The 10,802-nt window shown below is 48.2% G+C and overlaps 1 pseudogene; it reads left to right on the top strand.

Annotated features, from left to right (window-relative positions):
- Positions 1-2,382, top strand: part of LOC112610127 — a 3,693-nt pseudogene extending 1,311 nt beyond the window's left edge.
- Positions 2,383-10,802: the final 8,420 nt, after the last annotated feature.

The following is a 10,802-nucleotide window of genomic DNA, read 5'->3' on the forward strand; positions in this document are numbered from 1 at the left end:
GAGATATCTTGTCCAAGTATGAACAGCAGTGCTGGCCACAAACTCATCAGCATTATTATTATTATTATTATTATTTTTTTTTTTTTTGAGACAGAGTCTTGCTCTGTCACCCAGGCTGGAGTGCAGTGGCACGATCTCAGCTCACTGCAAGCTCTGCCTTCCGGGTTCACGCCATTCTCCTGCCTCAGCCTCCAGACTAGCTGGGACTACCGGCACCTGCCACCACGCCCAGCTAATTTTTTGTACTTTTAGTAGAGATGGGGTTTCACCGTGTTAGCCAGGATGGTCTGGATCTCCTGACTTTGTGATCCACCCACCTCAGCCTCCCAAAGTGCTGGGATTACAGGTGTGAGCCACCGTGCCTGGCCTATTATTATTATTGAGACAGAGTCTCACTCTGTTGCCCAGGCTGGAGTGCAGTGGCACAATCTCAGCTCACTACAACCTCTGCCTCCCGGGTTCAAGCGATTCTGCTTTCTCAGCCACCCGAGTAGCTGGGATTATAGGCATGCACCACCACACCTGGCTAATTTTTGTATTAGTAGTAGAGACGAGGATGTACTATGTTGGCCAGGCTGGTCTTGAACTCTTGACCTCAAGCGATCTGCCCGCCTCAGCCTTCCAAAGTGCTGGGATTACAGGCGTGAACCACTGTGCCTGGTCACTTTTAAAACATTTCTATCACCCTGAAAAGAAACCCTGTACCCTTTAGTGATCACTCCTCATTTCCCCCATCCCCCGCAGCACTGGGCAACCACTAACCACCGACCTACTTCCTATCTCTACATCTGGTGGAGATGCTTTTTAAACTTTTTTTTACTACTCTGTGGTCCGTGAGGAGCATTACACTGATAAATTCTCTCCTGTTTTTTCATTCTCTCCATCCTCTTTTGCTCTAGTGCATGGCATGGGAAGCCCTCTCTAGGAGGATGCTGTGGTCACACAAGCACTGGACGAACAGCTGGAGTAGGCGACTTCCAAAGTGTCCTAATGTAGCTATTAGACCAACTCCTGCATTTGGCCAGTAATTAGCGTGCTGCTGCACATTGCCACTAGGTGGTGCTGCTGCTCCATCCCAACTAACCCACATGCACTCCCTGGCTAGGGTCAGCCTTGGGGGTTCCCAAATGTAGGGGAATCCATCTCTGTGTCTACAGTAAGGGCTGGACACCAGGAGAGACCCAGAAAACAGGGATATTCCGAGAAGAGAAAGGCAAAATAAGCGCTCAAAGCAGAGGACTTTTGAGTGTCAATAATGAAGGTGGCAGCAGTAATCATGGATACCATTTATTAAAAATAGTGAATATTGGCCAGACATGGTGGCTCACACCTGTAATCCCAGCACTTTGGGAGACCAAGGCAGGTGGATCACTTGAGTTCGAGACCAGCGTGGCCAACATGGTGAAACTATCTACTAAAAATACAAAAATTAGCCAGGTGTGGTGGTGCACGCCTGTAGTCCCAGCTACTCGGGAGGCTGAGGCAGAAGAATCACTTGAACCTGGGAGGCGGAGGCTGTAGTGAGCCGAGATCGCGCCACTGCACTCCAGCCTGGGCGACAGTGCAAGACTGTCTCAAAAAAAAAAAAAAAAAAAAGTAGATATTGTGCTAGTCACTTGATACACATCATTTCATCATTTCTGATCTTTGCACCGAGCAAGGCATGTATATTATGTCTGCATTACAAAAGGGGAAAAATTAAGGTCCAAGAAGATAAAGTGGCCAGGCATGGTGGCACATGCCTGTAATCACAGCACTTTAAGAGGCTGAGACAGGTGAATCGCTTGAACCCAGGAGTTTAAGACCAGCCTGGGCAACATAGTGAGACCTCGTCGCTACAAAAAATAAATAAATAAATAAATAAACAAAATTAGCTGGGTGTGGTGGTGCGTGCCTGTAGTCACAGCTCCTTGGGAGGCTGATGTGGAAGGATCACTTGAGCCCGGAAGATAGAGGCTGCAGTGAGATGAGACTGAGCCATTGCACTCAGCCTAGGCAACAGAGTGAGACCCTGTCTCAAAACAGAAATAATGAATATAAGGTGACTTGCTGGAGGCCACATGGCCATAAGCCAAATACAGCTCTGGGGTAGCAGGGCTCACATACTTCTGAGTACACCCTACTGCCTTGGAATCTGCTGAAGACCAAGCCCCTGCCCCCACGCCATGGCAGAGGAGGAAGGAAGGAAGCAAAGGTGCCCATCGGAGACACCTTGGGTGGGGGGAGGCACCCAGGGCCCAGGAAGGCCAAGCAGCATGTGGCAGGGCAGATCAGGTGACACCCAAGAAGGAATGAGGAGAGGCTGTGAGGCAAGAGCCACAGCAGAGTCCTGCTGTTAGGTCTGCGGAGACCACGGCCCATGGGACCTGGATCTACCCTTGATGCTAATAATGTTCTTTGGGGGAAAAAAACTATAATCACAAAGTTTCTGCAACTGGACCGTAGCAATGATTGCAGAGCTGTATAGATTTACTAGGAACCATCAGACTGTTCACTTACAATGGATAAATTGTACAGTACATAGGTTATCCCTCAGCAAAGCTGTATGAAGTTTATAGTCAAGAAACCAGTAGTGACAAGGGAGCTGAGAAAGTAGGTCTCAGCCGTGCTGTAGGCACTTTGAGAAGAGGAAGAGTAGATTTCAGGTTTATTGAAAGCCTGGCCCATGACATCCAGCTTCTGCTTGAATACTTTCAGTGCCCGGGAGCTCAGTATCTCAAAGCAGCCCACTCCGGTTTAGGATAACTCTCTAATCCTTAGAATGTCAAAATACATCATTACCATTATTCTTAAACTGCTATGAAAAATAAATGTCTGTGTTTTGCCACATAACATTTCTCTGAGAGCTTGAGGACAGTTATTGCGTTTTCCCAAGTCATTTTTGTTTCAGACAGAATTCCCTGATGACCTGTAGGTTTTTTGTTTTTGTTTTTTTTTTTTTTTTTTTGGAGATGGAGTCTTACTGTGTTGCCCAGGCTGGAGTGCAGTGGTGCAATCTTGGCTCACTGCAGCCTCCACATCCCGAGTTCAAGCAATTCTCCTGCCTCAGCCTCCCAAATAGCTGGGATTACAGGTGTGAGCCACCACACCTGGCTAATTTTTGTATTTTTAGTAGAGATGGAGTTTCACTACATTGGCCAGGCTAGTCTCGAACTCCTGGTTTCAGGTGATCCGCCCTCCTCGGCCTCCCAAAGTGCTGGGATTACAGGTGTGAGCCACTGCACTTGGCCCTCCCTGTATTTCTTACAGGACAAGATTTCCAGCCTCTCCCATTCTCCCATTCTCCTGGTGGCTCTCCAGGAGCTACCCCTTTGATCTGTCCACATCCTTCTTAAAATGTGGGGACCCAATCTCAGAACCTGAGATTCTGCAGATGCCAGCCCAGTGCTGTGTGGTTGACAATTTGGATCCTAGCATTAAGACTCTGGGTTCAAATCCTTGCTCCACTGTAGGCCAGCTGTGTGACCATGGTTAAAAACATCTACTTTTCTGAGCTCTAATGTCGTCATCTAAATTATTGTGAGGATTGTACTAACCCACACTTTCTACCTGCCCAATCCCTTGAGGTGGGCTCAACCTGGTTTGGCAATAGTTGGGCAAGGAAGAGTGATCCAAAGAGCAAGCTGTCACACTGCTGCTAAGCCAAGCAGACACAGAGCCACCATTAGGAGAAGGGGCTCTGCCATCTCCACCTATCAGGCTTTTCTCCCATGGAGCTGTAACCCCTGGTAAAGGTGGTGAGGAACTTGTCGGGGGGAGCACACAAACACCTGCTGATGTGCCGGACTTGGGTACCCAGGAAGTTGCTGGCTTTGTCTTCCTTTCCCCAATAGTTTTGTTTGTTTGAGACAGTCTCACTCTGTCACCCAGGCTAGAGTGCAATGGCGTGATCTTGGCTCACTGCAACCTCTGCCTCCTGAGTTCAAGTGATTCTCCTGCCTCAGCCTCCTGAGTATTTGGGACGACAGGCATGCACCACCCCACCTGGCTAATTTTTGTATAGCCTCAGCTTCCCAAGTAGCTGGGACTACCGGTGTGTGCCACCACACCTGGCTAAGTTTTGTATTTTTAGTAGAGATGGGGTTTTGCCATGTTGGCCAGGCTGGTTTCGAACTCCTGACCTCAGCTGATCCACCCACCTCGGCCTCCCAGAGGGTTGGGATTACAGGCATGAGCCACCGCGCCTGGATGGCATTTTTTTTTTTTCTTTTTTTCAATAGAGTCTCCTCTTGATCTCATCCTTTGTCCACTGCACAAACCCCTCCCTAAAACTATTCCCAAGGCAGAGCCAACTAGACCACATATTGCTTCCACCCTTAATAGACTTTATCATCACAGGCTTTTCTTATTACAGTCCATTCATATAAGGAAGAGGCTCCCGAACGGGATCAGCCTAGGGTGGGCCTACCCAGTCCAATCTTAGCCGGGTCTATGGCGCCATCTGATTGAAATCTAACTTGACTCTCTTCTCACCAACCTCCTTGGGGTCCCAGGGGTGTAAACATCCTGCAGCCTTCTGCCAGCACTGTCTCTTTCGATGTTCCCCTCCATTCACTGACTGTCCTCACTATATTTCGACTAACTTACTCTTACATACAAAACAGATCTTTCCCCCTTCCTGTACATCAGATATCATTTTGGATCAATACTACACCTGAGGTTGGGCATGGTGGGTCACACCTGTAATCCCAGCACTTTGGGAGGCTGAGGCAGGCAGATTACTTGAGGTCAGGAGTTCAAGACCAGCCTGGCCAACATAGTGAAACCCCATCTCTACTAAAAATACAAAACTTAGCCGGGCGTGGTGGCACACACCGGTAATCCCAGCTACTTGGGAGGCTGAGGCACAAAAATTGCTTGAACTCGGAAGGTGGAGGTTATACTGAGCTAAGATTGCGCCACTGCACTCCAGCCTGGGTGCAAAATATATTATATTTTATATATATATAAAATTGGATGGGGACATACCATCAGAAACTTCCCTCCAACTTGATTCATTTGTGTAACAGTAACAGATATTTACTAAGCACCTATAATGTGCTCTGTAGTGGACACTGTTCCATTCATTAGATGTGGAGGTTCAGCCATCTATGTAACTTGGCTAATCATACTTTAAATCTAGCCCTTATTTCTCCATCTTACCCACCAGGAATCCTGAAAGATTCTATCAGGTGCTTTGCTAAAATTAAGTATGCAATATGCGTAGCAATGCCTTCATGTACCAATCCCTGAGCAATGGAAATAAGGTTAATTTGACTAATTACTCTTAGTAAGCCACTTTGACCACTAGTAACATCTGCCATCTTTTATAAGCCTATCTGCCTGCAGATCAATCTCAGACATACCCATCTGTAGTTTCTGGAATCCCCCTTCTCTCACAAACCTGGGCAACATTTGCTCATCTCTAATTCTTCCCCACCCTTCTCACCTTCCTGACTTCTCAATATTTACAGTAGGGGTTTGCAACCACACAGTAAAGGTCTTGGGTATATTTAGTGGGAGTTAAGAGCGTTGGGCTCGCATAAAGCAGAAGGGCTCTCCTTGAGTGCTGCGTCATCTGTCTTGGGTCCCGATTTCCCCATAATCATGTTTATTATCCTTTCCAGGTTGAAGATAATTCTCTCTTCTAAAGAAAATAGAAGAATATTAGGATAAAAGACACCTTAAAATGTTCACTCTTTTATTCACATTACATCATCTGTCTTGAATAATGGGTCTCTTTCCTGTTACTCTGGCCCTGAAAAAAAAAAAATTAGCTTTTTAAGACTGCTTTTGTTATGCGTGCATGTTCTTGTAATCTCGTCATTCTGGGATTTAATAATAATGGTATTAATACCACCTACCATTTGTTGGTTACTTAATGTGTTTTAGGCACTGTGCTAAATGCCTTACACATATTCATCTCATTAGTAAACATTTCTGAAACTATTCTTACAATTTGTCCTTTTTCTTGTTCTTGTCCTCTTAAAATCTGAGTTTAGCCATGAGCTCTCAGTGAAGCTGCTTATATTTCTTTAAAAACCCCTCTTTGCTTCTTCTGAGTGGAGTGGGTTGTACTTCTGAGGTCAGGACAAACTGGGCACTGGAGGAGATCAGCCTTCCGAGGCGCAGGAGGGGTGGGTTCCCTGAGGCGAGCAAGGTGATGTAAGGCCTTGACTTGGGGTAACGGACAGCCACAGACAGGAAGAGAGAAGCCTACATTTAACCACGGAAGGATACGAAGGGTGGAGAGGTGGGTTGAGCATTGGGCCCCAGGTGCAGAGAGTGGGAAAAGGTCCAAAGGTGAAACCTGGGAAGCCTGGGCTTGGGTCTGGAAGTGGAGAGAAGGAAGTCGTTCCAGGCGGAGCTGTGAGCAATGAGAACCCATGATTCCTGTTTTCACCAGCAAGGGTGAGAATTGAGTCCACAGGAGTGGCTCCCTCCTCTGCTTCCGCAACCTGTGGAGGGCTAAGTGGGGCAACAAGCTGGGTAGAACTTTACAAGATGCTCTGCTCTTAGCAGAATGAGCCGTTCTGACCATTTCCCAAGAGCCAAATTTCCTCATCAGTCCTGAATGTTGCCTCTGTTCTATGATTTGCATTAAAAAAAAAAAGATATAGTCTCCCCACTGTGTTGTCAAATCTGAAATAAGGGACTGTGTTTTTGCAAAATTCTCTTCCGGGGCCAAGCACAGGGTCAATGTTCAGCAAATATTTGGTGAGTTAATGAATGAAATGAAAGCACTCACCTTATGCTCCTCGGCTGGGTGATGTAGAGAAGAGTTCCAGAACAATATAATTTATGTTTCTTTCTCCTTCTAACCGACCCTAGAAATTCTCCACAAGGCATATGCAGATATCTCAGACGTGTGGGTTTCCAAGCATGTGTTTTATGTACAAATACTGCTGCATATATATGATTTTTACTTTTTGAGACAAGGTTCATTGTCCAGGCTGGAGTGCATTGGGTGCCATCTCGGCTCACTGCAGATTTGACTTTCTGAGTTCAGGTGGTCCTCCCACCTTAGCCTCCCAAGTAGCTGGGATGACAGGTGCACGCCTCCATGCCCAGCTAATTTTTTGTATTTTTAGTGGAGGTGACACTTCACTATGTTGCCCAGGCTGGTCTTGAACTCCTGGGCGCTAGCAATCTGCCCACCTTGGCCTCTCAAAGCGCTGGGATTACAGGCATAAGCTTCTGATCCATATATGTTACTTGTTCATCTGACTGAAGACCCCAAAAGAGACCACCACCCCAAAGAAGCATGTATTTCGCTTTGGAACCGGAAGCAAACATCCTTCTGTTTGCTTGGGATACATGGGATGAGCATGCAGTAGGTGTTTAATAAATACTTGTTGACTAATTAGGGGGCATAAATATGTAAAAGTGGTAAATTAGCAAGAAAGAGCTATAGTGTAGATAATCAAATAACAAAGCTGTCTAGAACAAGATAATCTATCTCTGAGGGCTCTGTGTAGGGGGAGAGGCAGTGCTGGCTAGCGAGGCAGATGTGCCTTCTCATTAGGCTCCAATCAGGATAATATTGCAATTAGCTCGGGATATTATAGCAGTTAGCTTCTATTCTTGGAACAAATTCCTGGGAGATTTAAGTTGGGTGGTAAAAGAAGGTTGTCCCAGGAATAAATTTGCTGTGAACCGCTTCTGAGTGACTACCTCATATGTGTCTAATTGAACCGCCAATGTAAACCTGATTGGATTGTTTCCTTCTTTGTCGGCGACACTTAAACATGAGCTCAGGAATTTGGACAGCCACTTAACAACAGAACACAGCTCCGGAAATTGCAGATTTCAAATTTCAGAAAAATCGATGAATTTAGACAACTTGACTGTCTTCTTTTTGTCAGGGTAGTCAGCCTTCGGCCTCCAGGATCTGGCTGACAAGTGCTTGCTGCTGAGACAGGCACTGAAAAGAGTAAAAAATATAATGTCCTCAATTATCTTCCCAGTCATTGAGACATTTAAAAACTACACCCCAGCCCACCCTGACAGTCTCCTGTAAGGAGCTCGATTTTCTCTCTGTCAACCTGATGACAGACCCAGGAGGATGTTGTGTCTGGGAATGTTTGCTCTTCCTGGCGGGGGTGAGTAGGGCTTGGCAGCAGAGACAGTGCGACAAAACCAAGCCACGAATCCTGGCTCTCAATCCACCCAGCCAGTGGCTTTTCGCTTCATCCTTTACCCTCCATGCTTCTTCTCTTTCTTCTGCATCAGGAGAGGCAGATGTAGAGCCCAGAGTTTTTTGTCAAAGAGCCTGAGTTGGAATCCTGCCTGACTCCACCCTTGGGGGGTGACTGTGGCTTTCTGAGGCCCAGTTTCTTCGTCTGTAAAATGGGCATGCTAATATCTGCCCATATCATTTCAGGAGGTTGGTTTTTGAGAAGGGGTGGTGCCTGTACGACTGCCCTAAGTTTGAAAGGACTGCAATCACTGCCGGCTTTGTAGCTCACAACCTTTACCTTAACGCTGACCATCACAGGGTCTTGGGACAGGCCCCAGGACCTGCCCCCGCTGGTGCAGGGCTGCCCTGCAGATGGCGCTGTGGCCTGGAGAATGCAGTCAGCAATAAATCAGGGCAGCTTGATTAAACATGTCCAAGTCTGGTCAAGCCAGACTAGACGTGGGCGTGTTTGGCACTATAGGTGGATCCAGTCTGGATTTCCTTTACCTGCACGTCCTGGGTGTGTATCCCTCACCAAAGGTCCCCCCATCACATTTGCACCTCCCCAATTTAAGCCACCCAGCCCCCACGTGGCCACGGGAACCACTGCGGCAGGCAGTGTGTTTAATCCCTGTGAAGCATTTTAGCATTAGATGAAGATGACACCTTTGGGCTCCCATCCGCTTGTGACAGAGGCTGCCAGCTCCACTCTTGGAAACACCCTTGTTCTGACTTACTTTCCCATCCAAGATGAAGGTAGGCAGGCTGAAAAAGCCAATGCTAAAAGAAAGAAGACCCCAAGACCCCTGTGTGAAGCTCAGAAAGCAAAGCCAGTCTTCACAGGCCCAGCTAAAGAGCTGGGCTTTGGCACCAACACTTGGGTTTGGAACCCAAGCTCCACCATTTAGCATTTGTGAGACCAGGAGCTTGTTACGGAATGCCCCAAGGCTCCCTTCCCTGGCTATAGAGAGAAGAGATGATACCTGCTTTACAGGATACAGTGGTGAGGGTTCAATGAGAAGAGGCATGCAATAGGCTTGGTATAGGGCCTGGCACATGGGAATACTCAAATAGTGGTGACTATTAGATCAGGAGCAGACACTGGGGTAGGAGGTATTAGCCCAAGGAGAGCTAGGGAGGGAAGGATGTGCCAGGGAAGAGACGGTGGGCTCTGCAGAGAAAGGCTTCTCGGTACCCCTTGAAAGCTGCTGTGGGAACACATCTTTACTCTGCTGACCTTTTCAGGCAGCCATGCTGGCAGGGATCTGGGCACCTGGCAAAGCAAGCTGACCATCTGGTCAGCTGTTTCTGCAACAAAAAGAGATGGTGTCAAAGGCTTTGGGAGCTGGGCTCCTTTGACCCACAGTTGGCACTGGAGGCCAAAGAAGTCCTCCTTGAGACCATCACCTTCTCATCAGCAATCTTCCATCCACCACACTGCAGCGGCCAGTGAGTGAGTGCAGAATCGTCTCCAGGAAGCCAGTGCCAAGGCCAGAGGTCCAGAGCCTGCACTGAGCAAATCGCCAGGAAGTAGTGATGGCCCTTCCCTCCTGGTCAGTGCTCTTGTCCCCTGGGGCTGCTATCTCCTCTGGATCCCATGAAGACTGCTGCCTGCCACACCCATGATTACCTGTCACACTGCACGGCTAGAAGTGCAGGCTCTGAGGCCAGGCTGCCTGGGTTCATGCATTAGCTGTGTAACCTTGGGCAAGTTACTTAGCCACATTTTGCCTCAGTTTTCTGGACTGCAAAATGGAGTTGTGAGAGTTCAAGTTCACTCTTATAAAGAGATGGCAACACTGCCTGGCATTTAACCAGTGCCCCACAGGTGTCATCTGGGGCTGTTGTCATCTCTGTGGCCAATTGTGCCGCGGTTCCAGGTCTCGGGGTCATGTCTGTGTATCTGGTGCTGTCAGTGCCCCAATATCTGGTCTCTTTTTCTCCCATTAAGAAATCAATCTCGCTTCTCTGTCTCCCCATCTTTCTCGCTTTTATCTTCCCTTTCTTAGCACATTTATTTAACAAACACGGATGAAGTCCCTGCCCTGCGCCAGGCGCTGGGGAGGGAGAGGATGGGGGGATACAGACATGGAATAAGCAGTGAGCCCTGCTCAGGACCCTCTGAGTGCCCACAGCTAGGCGGAACAGCAGTTAGTCCATGCTGCTGCAGGCTTCACCATCGTCAACGGGGAGCCAGAATCTGGAGACACCCCGGCCCTGAAGACGGAGCCTGCCCAGCCCCCCACTGAAGAGCGAGCTGCTACTGGCCTCAGCCTCCAGGAAGCGCCGGGTGATTCAGCGGGAGGGAGATCCTCCTTCCCGAGACAAGATGGGGGCAGCAGAGGTGAGATTCTGGCTGGGGGTGAATGGGTCTGCTAGCTGACAGCCTGCCTGTCACATTCAAAAGCTTATCCGGGGACAGTGCCCCTCTGCCCTGCTAATGACAGGGCTGTCACTCACAGATCTCCCCTGAATTGTGCTGAATCAGACATTGCTGCCTGTGCCCCGGCAGGGTGATAGACGTCACAAGGGCTTGGGAAGCTTCAGGGGAAAGTCAGGCTATCGGCCCACCCCTCAATCTTTATGCCACGCATCCCCAGAGTCACACAGAAATGTTCTTACACACCTCTTATGCCTTGGCACG

The sequence above is a fragment of the Theropithecus gelada genome, chromosome 16 (assembly GCF_003255815.1).
Source record: "Theropithecus gelada isolate Dixy chromosome 16, Tgel_1.0, whole genome shotgun sequence".
Taxonomy (NCBI): domain Eukaryota; kingdom Metazoa; phylum Chordata; class Mammalia; order Primates; family Cercopithecidae; genus Theropithecus; species Theropithecus gelada.